Raw genomic sequence first — 13,824 nt, 5'->3', positions numbered from 1 at the left:
AGTCTCCCATTAGGGTAGAGTATATCCTACAAAAACTCCCTAAGAAAGGGTGAGGAGGAAGTACATTTTTTGAAATCTTGGGTGTCTGAAAATGTCCTCCTTCTGTCCTCCACCCTTTACTGATTGTTTGTCTGAGCGTAGACTTTTAGGTTGCAAATCCTTTTCTTTCAGAATTATGAGGGCATGGTTCCACAGTGCTAACTTCTAACCCTTCCGCTGAAAAGGATGATGTCTCCTGATTTTTGTTTCTTTATAAGTGTGTTTTCTCTCTGAAAGCCTGTGGGATCTTAACTTTGTCCTGAGCGTTCCAAAATTTCACAATGATTTGTATTGATACGGGTCTATTTTTATTCACTGGGCTGGGCACTTGATGTGTCCTTTCAGTATGGACACTTGTATCTTTCAGTTCTGGAAAGTTTGTATGTATGTATGTATGTATGTATGTATATACGTATGTATCTGTCTTTCCATTCTGGGAAAAAAATTTTTTTCTTTATTTCCTCCCCTCATATTGTCTCTTCTCATCTCCTGGAACTCTTATCATTTGTATATTGGACTTCTTAGAATCATTTTCTACCCTTCTTAAATTTTCTCTTCTGTTCCCTATCTTTTCTCTACCTTTTTCCTCTATTTGCTGGAAGGTCCTTCAACTTTACCTTTCGACAGCACTGCTGAGTTTTTTGTTTTTGCTATCATATTTGTGATTTCTAGGAGCTCTTTTTTCTCCACGAATGTCTCATTTTAATAATGTTTCTTTTTAATCTGTTTCATGATTGTAATATCTTATCTCCGTAAAGACAGTGACACAGAGCTAGGAGATACATACGCACACACACGTACACCCACGTGCACACACATGCACACACACATTCACATGCACACACATTCTCTTCTTCCTTACAAAATCTCACTTCCTCTAAATTGCTTTATTGTTTCAAACTTGTTTTTTTTTTTCTCTTTCATATAAGACTTTCCTCATATGCGTGATGGTCCTTGGTTATCTTTACAGGTTGAAGGCACTAAAAAGTGGATCAGAAGCTTTAAAACATGAGTGGCTCTGGTTGAATGTTAGCTTCCTTACAGACAGGTCTGGCTGGATACCAATGTCAGTATCTTGAGGTGTTTCCTCTTGAGCTGGTCAGGTTTCCTAGAGAAGACATGTCTATTGCTCTGCCTGGGGAATGAAGATCTGGCTGTCAGCTTTCTGGCAGCTGACTGCTTCAGAAATTTGGTAGAATAAATTGGGCTGCCTCCTCAAAACTGCCTGAGAATTCAGCCTTCTCAGGTTTGCTGTCATTACTCCCATTATGTTGCTACCAGTGTTGTTCGCCCATGTTTGCACTCTCGTTAGTTTATGCCTTACAAAACTTTTTAAGATAGAGGTGCCTGGGTGGCTCAGTTGGTTAAGCTTTGACTTCAGCTCAGGTCACGATCTTGCAGTTGGTGAGTTCGAGCCCCATATCGGGGCTGACAGCTCAGAGCCTGGAGCCTGCTTCGGATTCTGTGTCTCCCTCTCTCTCTGCCCCTCTCCAGTTCACACTCTGTCTCTCTCTGTCTCTCAAAAATAAATAAACGTTACAAAGTTTTTTAAATAAAAAAAATTAAGATTTTGAGCAGGAATGAAAGTAGATGCATGCATTCAGTTGATCATATATTTTTAAGTTTATTTATTTATTTTTATTTTTATTTTTTTTTAATTTTTTTTTTCAACGTTTTTTATTTATTTTTGGGACAGAGAGAGACAGAGCATGAACGGGGGAGGGGCAGAGAGAGAGGGAGACACAGAATCGGAAACAGGCTCCAGGCTCCGAGCCATCAGCCCAGAGCCTGACGCGGGGCTCGAACTCACGGACCGCGAGATCGTGACCTGGCTGAAGTCGGACGCTTAACCGACTGCGCCACCCAGGCGCCCCTATTTATTTATTTTTAGAGAGACTGTGTGTAGATGAGCGGGGGAGGGGCAGAGAGAGAGGGAGACAGAATCTGAAGCAGGCTCTGCGCTATCATTGCAGAGCCTGAGTCAGCATTTGATCCCACAAACCTTGAGATCATGATCTGAGCCAAAATCAAGAGTGAGCCACCCAGGCACCCTTCAACTGATCATCTTAATCAGAATCCACTATTCACTTGTCTTCTCTCTTCAGTTTTGGCTTGATAACAACAACAAATTGGATTTAAGTGATAGGCTCATAAGCTTTGTCTCCCCAGGGATTATACTGATACTTGTTGAGTGTCCTATAGTTGACAGTTATTGTCTTACTCTCGATCTTATTTGGTTTTTACCTCATAACCTAAACTGAGAACGAGAGAGGATGAGTCCTATCCAGGTTCCATTGAGTTGGTAAGGAGCTGAGGCAAGACACAAAACCGGATTTCCTGACTCCAAATCTGACTTTTCTTTTTTCACCTGCATCAGGGTTTTTGGCAAACACTTCCTGTAGTCAACATGCAAGGCACCCTCCCTCACCAGTGGAGAGCTATGGTAGGAAGCTCCTCCTGATGAATAGTGAAAGGCTGTCTCTTTAGCATCTTCCCTCCAATTCCTTCCGGTTCTGCTACCTTTGGCAACATGGCGTAGTTGTAATTTTTCTTCCCCACGTGAGGCCTTTCACGATGTGTCTTCAGCTGTTGTGGAGTAGCAATGAAGGGCAGCGGGGTTGTAAAAGCTAGGGAACCCTGAAGTTAAGGTGAGCGCGGAAGTTGTCCCTCCTTGGTCATGGCAGGTAGGTGCGAGTGCGTTCCCAGAGGCCTCCAAGAATGATGGTGGTAACTGACGGGAGGTGGGCAGGTCACAGCAGCAAGGCAGGGCAGAGAAGACCGGTGCATCTGAGCAACATGAAGCTCAAAGGAGGAGATCTTACCTATGGGTGGACTGCACACGTGCGGTGGAGAAGCTGTCCCTGCCTCCCAGCCACAGAGTTAGGTCATAAAAAATTCATGTAGCAGATAAGACAAGGAGGGGGAGGAAAGAGTGGGCATACAGGTTGAAGATGCGAAGGGCTCATCATAAGGGAGTAAGGTTGAAATGAGGTGAAGTGAAAAGAACTGAGAAGAGAGCTGGTGAAAGGCAGAGTTGGAGAAAAGGAGGCTCAGAACAATTCAAGGGTGTACATGTGACCTTGAGTCCGTTGCCAAAATAGGCGATTCCTCCACCCCTGACCTGAGGCAGTTGAGGACAACACCGCGGCAGCCTGAGCCTTGCTTCTGTCCCTCTCTTCTCCCAGTGGAAGCATGAGTGGGGGGAAAGCCTGCGTCCTCACCTGTGGCATGCCGTGGCTTGCCACCTGGCCCGCAAGGTTCTTGCTTGTCCGTTACTGCTAAAGGCACTGGATAGAGGATTTGGTCCGAAGCCAAAGCAAATAGCAGCTAAGAGACACACAACAGTTGGCGTCTGGCTCAGATGGCTCTGGCGCCTTCCTAGAAACCCCCCACCCCCCTTTCCTCCAAAGAAGTCTGCCTGGCTCGATGAAAACTACAACTAACATGTGTGCAGGGCTTTGGGACTTAACAGGCACTTCCACATGGGGGAATCTCATTTTATCCTGTCAACTGTGCTGGGGGTAAAGTTTATGATTCCCATTTTACAGATGAAGGAACTTCCAGCTTCATCGTGTATAACCCAATGACACGGAGGAAGTCATTACCTCTCTCTGAACATCAGCTTTCTTAGTAACAAAGTGGGACTAAGACTTATGGCAAAGTTGTGTTGAGACTTAAGTAGGATTATGTATGTACGATGCTTGCACAGAGCTGGCGTCTCCTAAATGCCCATTCTGTATTCCCACTTATTTACCCCAGGGGTAAAATGACTTACCTTAGTTCGCTCCGCTAGAGAAAGGCAGAATTGGGGTCCCCGTCTGTCCTTGCCACTGAGGGGCAGGCCATTCCTAAAGGGTGACAGGAATGACTTATCAATACAGCTTCAGTGACTGATAGATCCTAAGGATGGCCTCAGCACTTTCTTCCATGCCTAGGTGTAGGCTTCTTTGCAGTGTGAATTGATTGTCCTTCCCAATAAAAGACTGACCCTCTTTCCCCTCCCCCTTGAACCTGGGCTAGTCCTGGGACTTTCTTTGACCAATAGCATGTGGCAGAAGTGACATTAGGTCTTCGGTGCCTGCTCTCACCTTCTAGGTGCTCTGTGACTCCTGTGTAAGGAAGCCCAGCCCTTAAGGATGAACAATCACACAGAGGGAGAATTCCAGTCATCCCAGTAGCTCAAGCCATCACCACTGAGGCACCAGACATGGGACTGGGCCAGCTGGACAAGGCAGCCAGCCCCCTGAGTTGTCATTTCTTCTCTTCACTGGCCAACTCACGGTGGCATACTTGACCCCCATGAGACCAGCAGAGGGACTGCCCAGTTGAGCCTGGCCCAATTACAGACTCCTGAACAAATACATTATCTTGGCCTTAGGCCATTAAATTTGGGTGGTAGATTGTTGTGCAGAAACAGATAACTAATTCCTAAGATAAGATACTAGGGAAGTGTCAGTAAAACTGCATAGATACTAGAATCAGATACCAAAGTTACCCTAGACATGGTTTTGGGTTTTGTTTTTTTTTCCTTTAAATTATGTTTGATTATCCACCATCTTGTGGTCCTTTTGACTAAAGATGAAACCATGAACCTGATGAATTTACAAGGACTTATTCTTCTGATACCTGTAATTCTTTGAATAAATAGACACGGTGTGCTCTTAAATGCAGGGCTCGGGCCCAGGGCTTCATTTGTTCCCACCTCATCTCGCTGACCAATTAAGGACTGGACCATATACGCCTAATAGAGGGTCTTGGGAATATTCTCAGTGCCAAATGGGAGTCCGCAGTAAAGCTTGGGACCAAGCCTCTGCATCCTTGACCCCCGCCCCCAACTTCCTGTCCCTTTGGGGCCAGTTGGTGAGAACGTGCTTGCCTCTAATCAGCATCTCAGAGACTTCTCAATTGTTCTTAGTAAACAATGCTTAGAAAAGGGGATGCATTCATAGGGAGGATTAAAACAAGGTGTATCAGGAGAGGCTGAACTGATGACTCCAGCCCCGACCCAGCCTGGGTTGCTCTTTTCAGGTCACCCGGCCTGATTTTGCCCAAGAACAAGGGACAAGACTGAGGTGACTTCATGCAGTGGAAAACAGACCACATCCTCCCTGAGAGCCCAAACGGAGGCTGGCTTCAGAGAAACTGATCTGCATGCCAGTGGGAATCATGCTGGTAAAATATTCCCCGGCTCATCAGCTCATCTTTAAGTAGAGTGAGATGGATAATGGGGGTCACAAGCCACCTGTGAAGCCTACTTTGCAATCTGGGGTGCAGGTGGCTGCGTAGATTCTAAAGTTCCTCCCTCCCCTTCCGAGGCTGAGTCCCGGTGGCACTGTCCCTAATGTTCTAGGTTCTGTTTCATTCGCTCTCTCTCATACTCCCCTCTTGTTCTCGTTGCCAACAGCAGAGATAGGGCACAGGAGTCAGGGGCGGCTGAAATGACTGGTTTCTGAGCTGTGTTTTCCCTGTTCACTCCCACTGCCCACCGAGAGCACACAGGAGTCAGGGAGGGGCGGCGGGCTGACCCCTGCTGCTCGATGCCGGGTGCCCAGAGCTGTGATATGCAGTCCACCTGTCAGTCAACAGCATTTATGGAGGCTCTGAGGGGGCTCCAGAGGAAAGTACAGATTGCTGGAATGGACACCGGGGATCAGGAACTCTGGCTCCGGCCCTGACCTGCTGCATGAATTATGGTGGATGAATAAATGAACATTTTTGGCACACTTTACAACAGGCTTTCAAAAGTACTTTCGATTCATCCTCCCCAAAGCACTGGGACATACGTGATATATGATGTACTGTTCCTAATTAAGAGGTGAAGAAGCTGAGGATCAGAGAAGCGAAGCAATTTGCCCAAGGGCACCATAGCAAACAGAACCAGAATCCACTGTCTCCGACCCCTCTGCTTTTCCCACCGTGCTTTGCTACCCTTTGGATGCTAACTTATCTGAGCCCGAGTTCCATCATCATTGAAATAATGGCAATTTTACTGGGCACCTTCTCTGTGTGAGGTAAGCATGTTACCTGTGTTAGCTCATTTAATCCTTAAAATAACCTATGGGCAGAAACTATTTTTATCCCTGTTTTGGAGATGAGAGAGTTGGGGCTTACAGAGATCAGCCACCTGCCCAGCCAAAGCCAAAGTTCTTAGCCACCTTGCCATATAAGTTCCCATGGGTGACTGGAATGTTTTTTTCCCACCCACTTACCTCACCAGGCAATACAGAAGACAAAATTAGATGATGGATGTGAAAACACTTTTTGAAAGTTAAACATGTGGGGCATAAATATAAAGAAAAATAAAAAATCTCTACTCCTGTAGACCTTATGCCATAACAAAGCCCAAACTAACTTCCAACAAACTGACATAACAAGTCCTCACTGACATAAAGCAGCAGACACAGCTACGGAAAGAAGTTGCAAGGGGAGGGTGACAGGGGTCAGAAGCACCAGTTCTGGAGGTGATTTAAAAGAGGTAAGCTCTGCTTATGTTCCTGGCAGTAAGCAGGCACAGAACATGAGAAAAGAGAGGGATGCCAAGCAGAAACCATGGCCAGACGGGCCACGTTGCCTTGTCCAGGGGAAGGTAGGCAGGAATCCATGCAGCGATGGAGATTCTGATAAAAATGAGCGGAAGTGGGTGATGTTCTTGAGGCCATAGTGTATGTGTGCATGTGTGTGTGAGTGTGGGAGCGCGCGCGCGCGCGTGTGTGTGTGTGTGTGTGTGTGTGACAGGCAGGGCCATTCACCCCCCCACCCCCCACCCTCTACAGCGTCATGCACAATAGCTTCATCCGTTATCTCAAACACAGACCAAAACTCATCTTCCACTAAGCACTTCTTGCTGCCATAATCCTTGATCCCCCACAGAATCAAAATACGCTCTCTGATCTTGGCACAGACTCTTGCTCTCACTTGTGGGCCTTTGCTATGGACTTTTATGTCTCTGTTTATTTTGTGTGTTTCATGAGTGGCTCATGCCTTTAAAGGAAATGCACCACCAGCCTTGGCCTGTCATTATGGCCCTTTGCTGGCCACGGGCTGAGCTGGCCCTGCTCCTGGGATGGGTGAGCCTGGGCTTTTAATTTGCTGTGACAGGAGATAATTGTTGCTTGAGTTTCCACCTCTGAAAATAAACCAGGGTGGTACTTCCCGACTGGGAGTCCAGAGAGGCAAGCTCATCCCTGGGGCCAGCGCCAGGGGGAGGCTTAGCCAGGGCCAGAGTGGCTGGTCTCAATGTCCCTCACCTCCTTTCCTTTTCTGGATTTCAAAACATACAATTAGTGTTTTCTTTAAGATCTCAGAATGGCAACGTTAGGAAAGTTCAGGGAGATTTTCTGATAATGTGTGCAAGAATTCTAGAGGTGGGATTCTGTGAAATTTCAGACTCTGAGAATACTAAACCCTCCACTCGGGCCTAATCCCCAGTTACAGCTGCATTCAAGTTCAAGCACATCAGAGCTTGCCCACAAGGGCTACAGTCCATGCCTTTTTCTTTCTTTCTTTTTTTTTTTTTTAAATATGATATCATGCCTAGAAATATCTGGGCAAAGTCCCACCAATCAAAGCCCTCTGCATTGCAAGTCAGGTCTTGGGTTTTGGGTAAAAGGCAAGGCCCTGCTTAGCTATAAAGTGAGGTATCTGGAGATGACCTTCTAAGGTTCCTTCTGGCGCAAGGATCCATTCATCTTGGACTCCATCCACGGGCTTGTCTCACCAGAGTTGAATTGAACGCAAGGTATTGTGAAGCCTGCACGGGTCATACAAGTTCAGATGATACAAAGATGTCTGGGAGTTGTACATTTTAGCTATGCCTTAGGACTAACATAATATAAAAGGAGAACTCAAAGGCAGGGAAGCTCATTGTGGTAGAGAAGAATGAGTCCATGAGGATACTGTCCCGAATGTTCTGGGACCCTGCAGAAGGTTTCTCCGGTGCTCTGGATCTCTCTGTTCAAATCCTGACCCTCTACTCATTGCCTGTCTGACCTTGGGAGAGTTGTCTTAGTTTCCCCACCCACAGCCTGGAGAAGATAAGACACCTGCCTCACTGAGCTGTCATGAGCTTTAAGACAGATGGTGTGGGTATGGTGGTCCTTTGTGCAGCTCACTAAAAATTTCTTACCTTCCTCCTTTCAGGCACATGGTAAGGCTGCAAATCCCTAGCCCCTCGAAGGTGGACTTACCCATGTGACTTGCTCTGGCCAATGAAATGAAAGCAGAAGGTCTCTGTGTCGCTCTGTGCAGAAGCATCGAATAGCCAGTAGGAGACGCTGCTGTGCACCGCCCTGCACACACCGCCCACCCCCGACCATGGCAACTAGGGATGCAATAGATGAAATAGGTGGAGCGCTTTTATTCCAGGTGGACATATAAAGAAATGTGGAGTGGAGCTCCTTAGCTGACCTGCAGTAGACATTTACCGAGATCAAGAAGTAAACTTATTACTAGCTACTAAGACTTTGGCGGGGTTTGTTATTACAGCAAAAACTAGCCTACCCTGACTTTAACAATATATTTGAAGTACCTCACATAGCCCCCCTAGAACACAGTGATCTAATAATAAATGATTGTTCCTATCTTGATTCTTCTGACAAAAGTCAGGACCACTAGCCTTTGAAGCAACCACACAGAATCTAGCACAGTTCTGAGCAAATGTTTGTACACTCTTTTATAGTGACATTGGATGAATTCAAAGTCACTGGGAGGTACCAGAACCAGGAAAACGCGGTGCCCAAGAAAAGTGAAACTCTTTCCAGCAGCCGGAGAGAGAGAGGACTACTATTTGCCTAAGGTGCAGAATGGTCTTTATGTCCTTCAGTTTTCATCAACCAGAAAGCAGGAAGGAGAACAACTGGTTCCTGTCCCCACTCTCAGTGAAGTTATTTCAGGGCCATAAGCCCAGTACATTCTTTGCTCAGAGTAACAGGGAACAGGTGCTAGGTGCTTGATCCCAAAACTTGGCATTGATTACTTAACGCAGACACCAAGATCTTTGTTCATGTCGTGTCATAGGAATATTTTCCTCGGAAACTCAGTAAGTTATAAAAACATAAAAATCTTAGTTACATTAGAGTAAAGGGAGCCACAGTTAACGAACCTCATCATTCATTCCTGGTGAGTCTCTAGTGACAAAGGAGTTTATCACAAGTATAGAAGAGGCAGTTCAGGTAGAAGTTAAAAGCATGATCTTGCGGGCACCTGGGTGGCTCAGTTGGTTAAGCATCCAACTTCGGCTCAGGTCATGATCTCTCAGTTGGTGAGCTCGAGCCCTGCATTGGGCTCTGTGCTGACGGCTCAGAGCTTGGAGCCTGCTTCAGATTTTGTGTCTCCCCCTCTCTCTGCCCCTCCCCAGCTCAAGCTCTCTCTCTCTCTCTCTCTCTCTCTCTCAAAAAAATAAACATTTTTAAAAAAGGCATGATTTTGGATGCCCATGAGATGTAGGTTTGCATCCCAAATCCTTCACTTACTTGTAAGATAGTATGCGTTCAAGAACTTAGAACAGTTTCTTATACGTGAACAATGGTCATCATATACAATGGATTGGCTGATAATTTTTTATATTTCTATTATTGCTTTAGTCACTTATTCATTCAAAAAATATTTGCTTCAGTCTTTTCCCAGTGCTACAACCTCCTTTAATTTTCCCAGCAACATTATGGGATCAGTAATATTGTTCTCATTTTATGAGTAATTAAATTGAGGCACAGAGACAATAAGAATCTCAAGACCACATGGCTAGTTAAGTGGTAGATTTTGGGTTTAAACCCAGATGTGAAATAGAGAAGTCCCACAAAGTCATAGTCTATAGAAAAGGGAACTTGGGGGTAAATTCCAAAAGCCACATGCCTCCTAGAAAGAAAGAAGAGGATATTTCATTACCACCCAACCCACTCTGAAGCCCAGTGAGCATAAACCTAATGGGGTATTTAATATAGAAAGGTATGCTGACAAAGAGTGTGAGTCACCTCCTGAGCATAAATACCATCTGTGCAAGGAACGTGTGGTTAAATGGGGGAAATGCGTGTCATTAAAAAGTATCCAACTCCCCTGGAAACCACGCAGACCCAACATGGCAGCTGAAGACCAGCCTTCCTTGCTGGACCCAATGGGTCCCCAGAAGGAGATGCTGAATTATCCTCTAAACCAACCCTTCGACGTGAGTCTAAAGGTTTTCCGGTAAGGTAAACACTCTCTCAGGCCTCTTACTGTCTCACACCTTCATTGGCGTAATAAGGTGATCCTAGCTCAGACAAAATAGTGGTTAGGAAGGGATTTTCTTTTTTAGAATCCAGTCAATTATCAGTGCACATAAAGAGCACATAGAGATCACCAGTATTTCCTGGAGTAAAAGGGAGCGTAAAGGGCCGGAGTGTTTCATGAATTAGCCTTATGAATTTCCTTGACAGGTTCAGTCTTTAAGCTTCACTAGCTGCTGCCAAGCTGGAGAATTAGGCTCACTATATTTCATTGCCTTTCACTCAATGATTCAACCAATATTGCTCGGGCACCCCTTAAACAGAGTGTGGTTAGGCTCTGTGAGGGAGGCAGAGATGAATTTCCTGCCCTAGGGGAGCTTGCTTGTATGGTAGAAGAGAGAAGTACCCCCAAGGAAGGTTCTGGAAAGGGAGAGCCTATAACAGAGTACTGGCTGTCCAGCAGTGAAATGGATTTTGGATTGGAAGAAGGCCACAGTGTTTGAGTCAGGTCTTACCTATTTCATTTGTGAGCCGGTGTTCTCAGGCCTCCCCAGTTTGATGTGATCAGGGAGGCCTGTTAACACGAACACCTACATTTCAGGGCCTCTTGGCCCTTGCCTACATAATTACAGGACCCTTGCACTGCTGTAGAGCCTCCCTGGGGACTATTAGGAGCCCCCAGTGTGCTCATCCCCTGGCGGAGCCCCCGTGAGGGAGGGCAGAATCTGCTTCCCAGCTACTGGGCTGCCACACCCCTCAGGTCCTCTCAGATGCTGTCTCTGTGTTCAACACAAAGGTGGGAAGATTCTCCTTCTCGCCCCAGATTTCACGAGGTACCTCACCGGTGGAGGCCCCTCAGCCTGATTCCCCCAGTCTAGGTCTCAGTCTGTGGTACCTGAGGGGAGAGAAGACCCAAGACTGGGTCCCTTGCTCTGCCTTTGTCTCAACTCAGCCCGACTCACCTAAGCTCAGACACTTCCGTCACCCCAGGCAAAGGGGCTTATGCACATCAATTCCTTCAAATAAAGCCTGAGACTGGGGGAGTGACCTCCCTTCCAGTGGCTCTGTAATTCATCCCCAAGCCAGGAGAGGTAGGAGAGAATTAAATGTAAACCGGATGGGACAGAAGGCACAGTCGGGAGTGTCTCAGGAGGCCTGTGGCCACTCTCATCCCCATCACCCTGGGGTTGTGCCCCGCTGGCACTGCCCCAGACTCTGCGGACTCGGTGCTGAATTTACATCTACCAGCCCAAAGTCGCAAAATAAACACCATGCCCAAATCGCAACTGTCTGCCTAGAAATAGTAAGACAGGATTGGTGTAGAGGTTTGAACTTCCACCATATTGACTCAACCCACCGTGGAAGCCAGAGACCCCAGCTTAGGAGATGGCTATTTGCAGCCCGGTTGGTGTCATTTTGGGGGCAAAGCAAGGAAAGCCTCTCTGACCAGGGCAATTTTCTCCTCACTTGTACTGAGATGCTGCTGCATCCGTAGGGATCTTATTTAAGATCAGAATCATCCGTTGCGGGTTGATACCTTGACCAGCTTTCTCCCTGGACTTGGGAGCACAGTGTTTGTAGACATTCGTCTCCAGCCAGGTCCAGCCATCTTCGCCTTACAGCTGGGTTTTCTCTGGAGAGACGGCTGTTTAAAGCTCAGCCCAACACTTCCTGACTTTACTGTGATCGTATCTGCAGCAAAACTGCAGTCACTGGTTTGAATGGACTAATCAAGACCTATGGCTTGCTGTCTGCACTAATCACCACTTTCCCAGAGATCAAAGCCACGTGGCTGTGGAGACAGGCTTTCAGCAGCTTTTCTGGCATCCTTTCCTGATCAGAGTGATGTATTACCCGAGTGCCATGATCAGCTCAGGGTATCTTTACTTCAGCTATTTGGTACCAGACTGTGGAGTATTTGATGATTTAACAGTTTGCGTCTATGCTTAACCTGCCTTGTAAATAACACTCGGATTTAAAAAGAAAAAGGAAAAGAAAAGGAAAAAGGGAAAGGAAAAGAAGAAGAAAAAAAGAAAAAAGGAAGACAAAGAGAAAGGGAAATGAGAAAAAGAAAAAGAAAAAGAAAAGGAAAAAGAAAAAAAAAGAAAAAGAAAAAAAAGCCTTTTCCATGTGAGTCTATGAAACGGAAGGAGGTGATACTTGGGAAATAGAAAAGGCCCCATTGAGTCCCGGGGATAGACAAGCACGCTGGGAGGAGGAAGGGCCGCAAGGTCTGGATGAAATGGAGCATGCCCAATCGGAACAACTCTCAGAGGAGGCGGCCCCAGGGCATGCGCTCCTGGCACTGGGCTCACCCTCCTAGCTATGGGATGTGGGATTCCCACAGACGAAGAAGCCTCTAGGGCAAATCCCAGGTTTCAGGGCCCCTGCGACCTTCCTGCTAACCACCTCAGAGAATGAAGTACAACCATCTAAGCGTTTGGATTCTTTCCGTGCTACCCCTGTGGGAGCAAAAGGTCTATTCTGAGTCTGTACCAGGCGTTCACATTCAGGTGAGCTGGGTACTGAGCAGGTGGGGCAACAGCTCAGTGGAGGAGGGTTGCAGACCAGCTCTCCAGGTTGCTATGACCACAGAGCCCCGGAGCTCCGTGGGATCAGCTATCTCCCCATCCTCCACAGCCCCCCCCCCGAAGGGCTCCCTGGGTACCACTCAGGCTCTTGTGCTGAGTACTGCCTCCCTCATCTTTGCGCTGCCACGTGATCTCCTGGGACTAACCTGACCTGCCCGGCCTCATCTTGATAGCACCTTCCCCACGGTGTGTATTTAGCACTTGGACAAGGAGGCCACCAGGTGGTTCCAAAGGCGCTTACTGGTGGCTCAATAAATATTTGGTGGATGAATGAATGAATGAATGAATGAGTTGTAAAATTCCAGCTCTGCCTCCTCCCAGCTCAGACTGGGAGGGTGAGGGGAGTGGTTTGAGCTGCCCACCACCCGCTCCAGTCTGAAGACTGGGAAGAGACACCAGAGTTATGGGAGCAAGAGGGGACTCCTTGCTTGGGACACTTTCTCTAGTGCTGCTGCCATAGGGGCGGGGCAAGGCTCTCTTGTCAGGATGAGGGAGGAAGGAGCATCTCTTCTGAAGCCCCCACTAAGCGCAAATGACCGCAGCATTTCTCTGTTCGGAGCCTGGAGTGTGTGCAGGACACAAAGCACACAAGCGATGAGTGCTTCCCTGACCCTCAGAGCTCCCTCGTTAGGTTGTTTGTGACCGGATGATCCCCTGGACGAAATGATCCCTACAGCCATCACTCAGATTCCCAAGAACAGGAGTTTCCACGTCACAAGACCTCATCCGCTGGAACTAGCCTACTGCGCTCACGGCATCACAAGGCGAGGTGGCTACTGCCCGAGCCTCCTGACAACCAGCCTCCTCGGTTCACCTTGAAGGCAGAACTTCACGGAAGCTGAGTGCGAAGGGGGAATGTGTTAAACCAGGTGTCTTCGGAATCCTCCGGAAAATGTTATAACCAGACTGGCTCTGCAGAGTCTGATAAGTGCCAGAGACGGAAAGGGTGGGGTTGGGTGGTGTCACAGTCAGTTATAAAGCTGTGATGCAGGCTG

Source organism: Neofelis nebulosa, chromosome 9, assembly GCF_028018385.1.
Source record: "Neofelis nebulosa isolate mNeoNeb1 chromosome 9, mNeoNeb1.pri, whole genome shotgun sequence".
NCBI lineage: Eukaryota > Metazoa > Chordata > Mammalia > Carnivora > Felidae > Neofelis > Neofelis nebulosa.
This window is presented reverse-complemented; position numbering follows the sequence as displayed.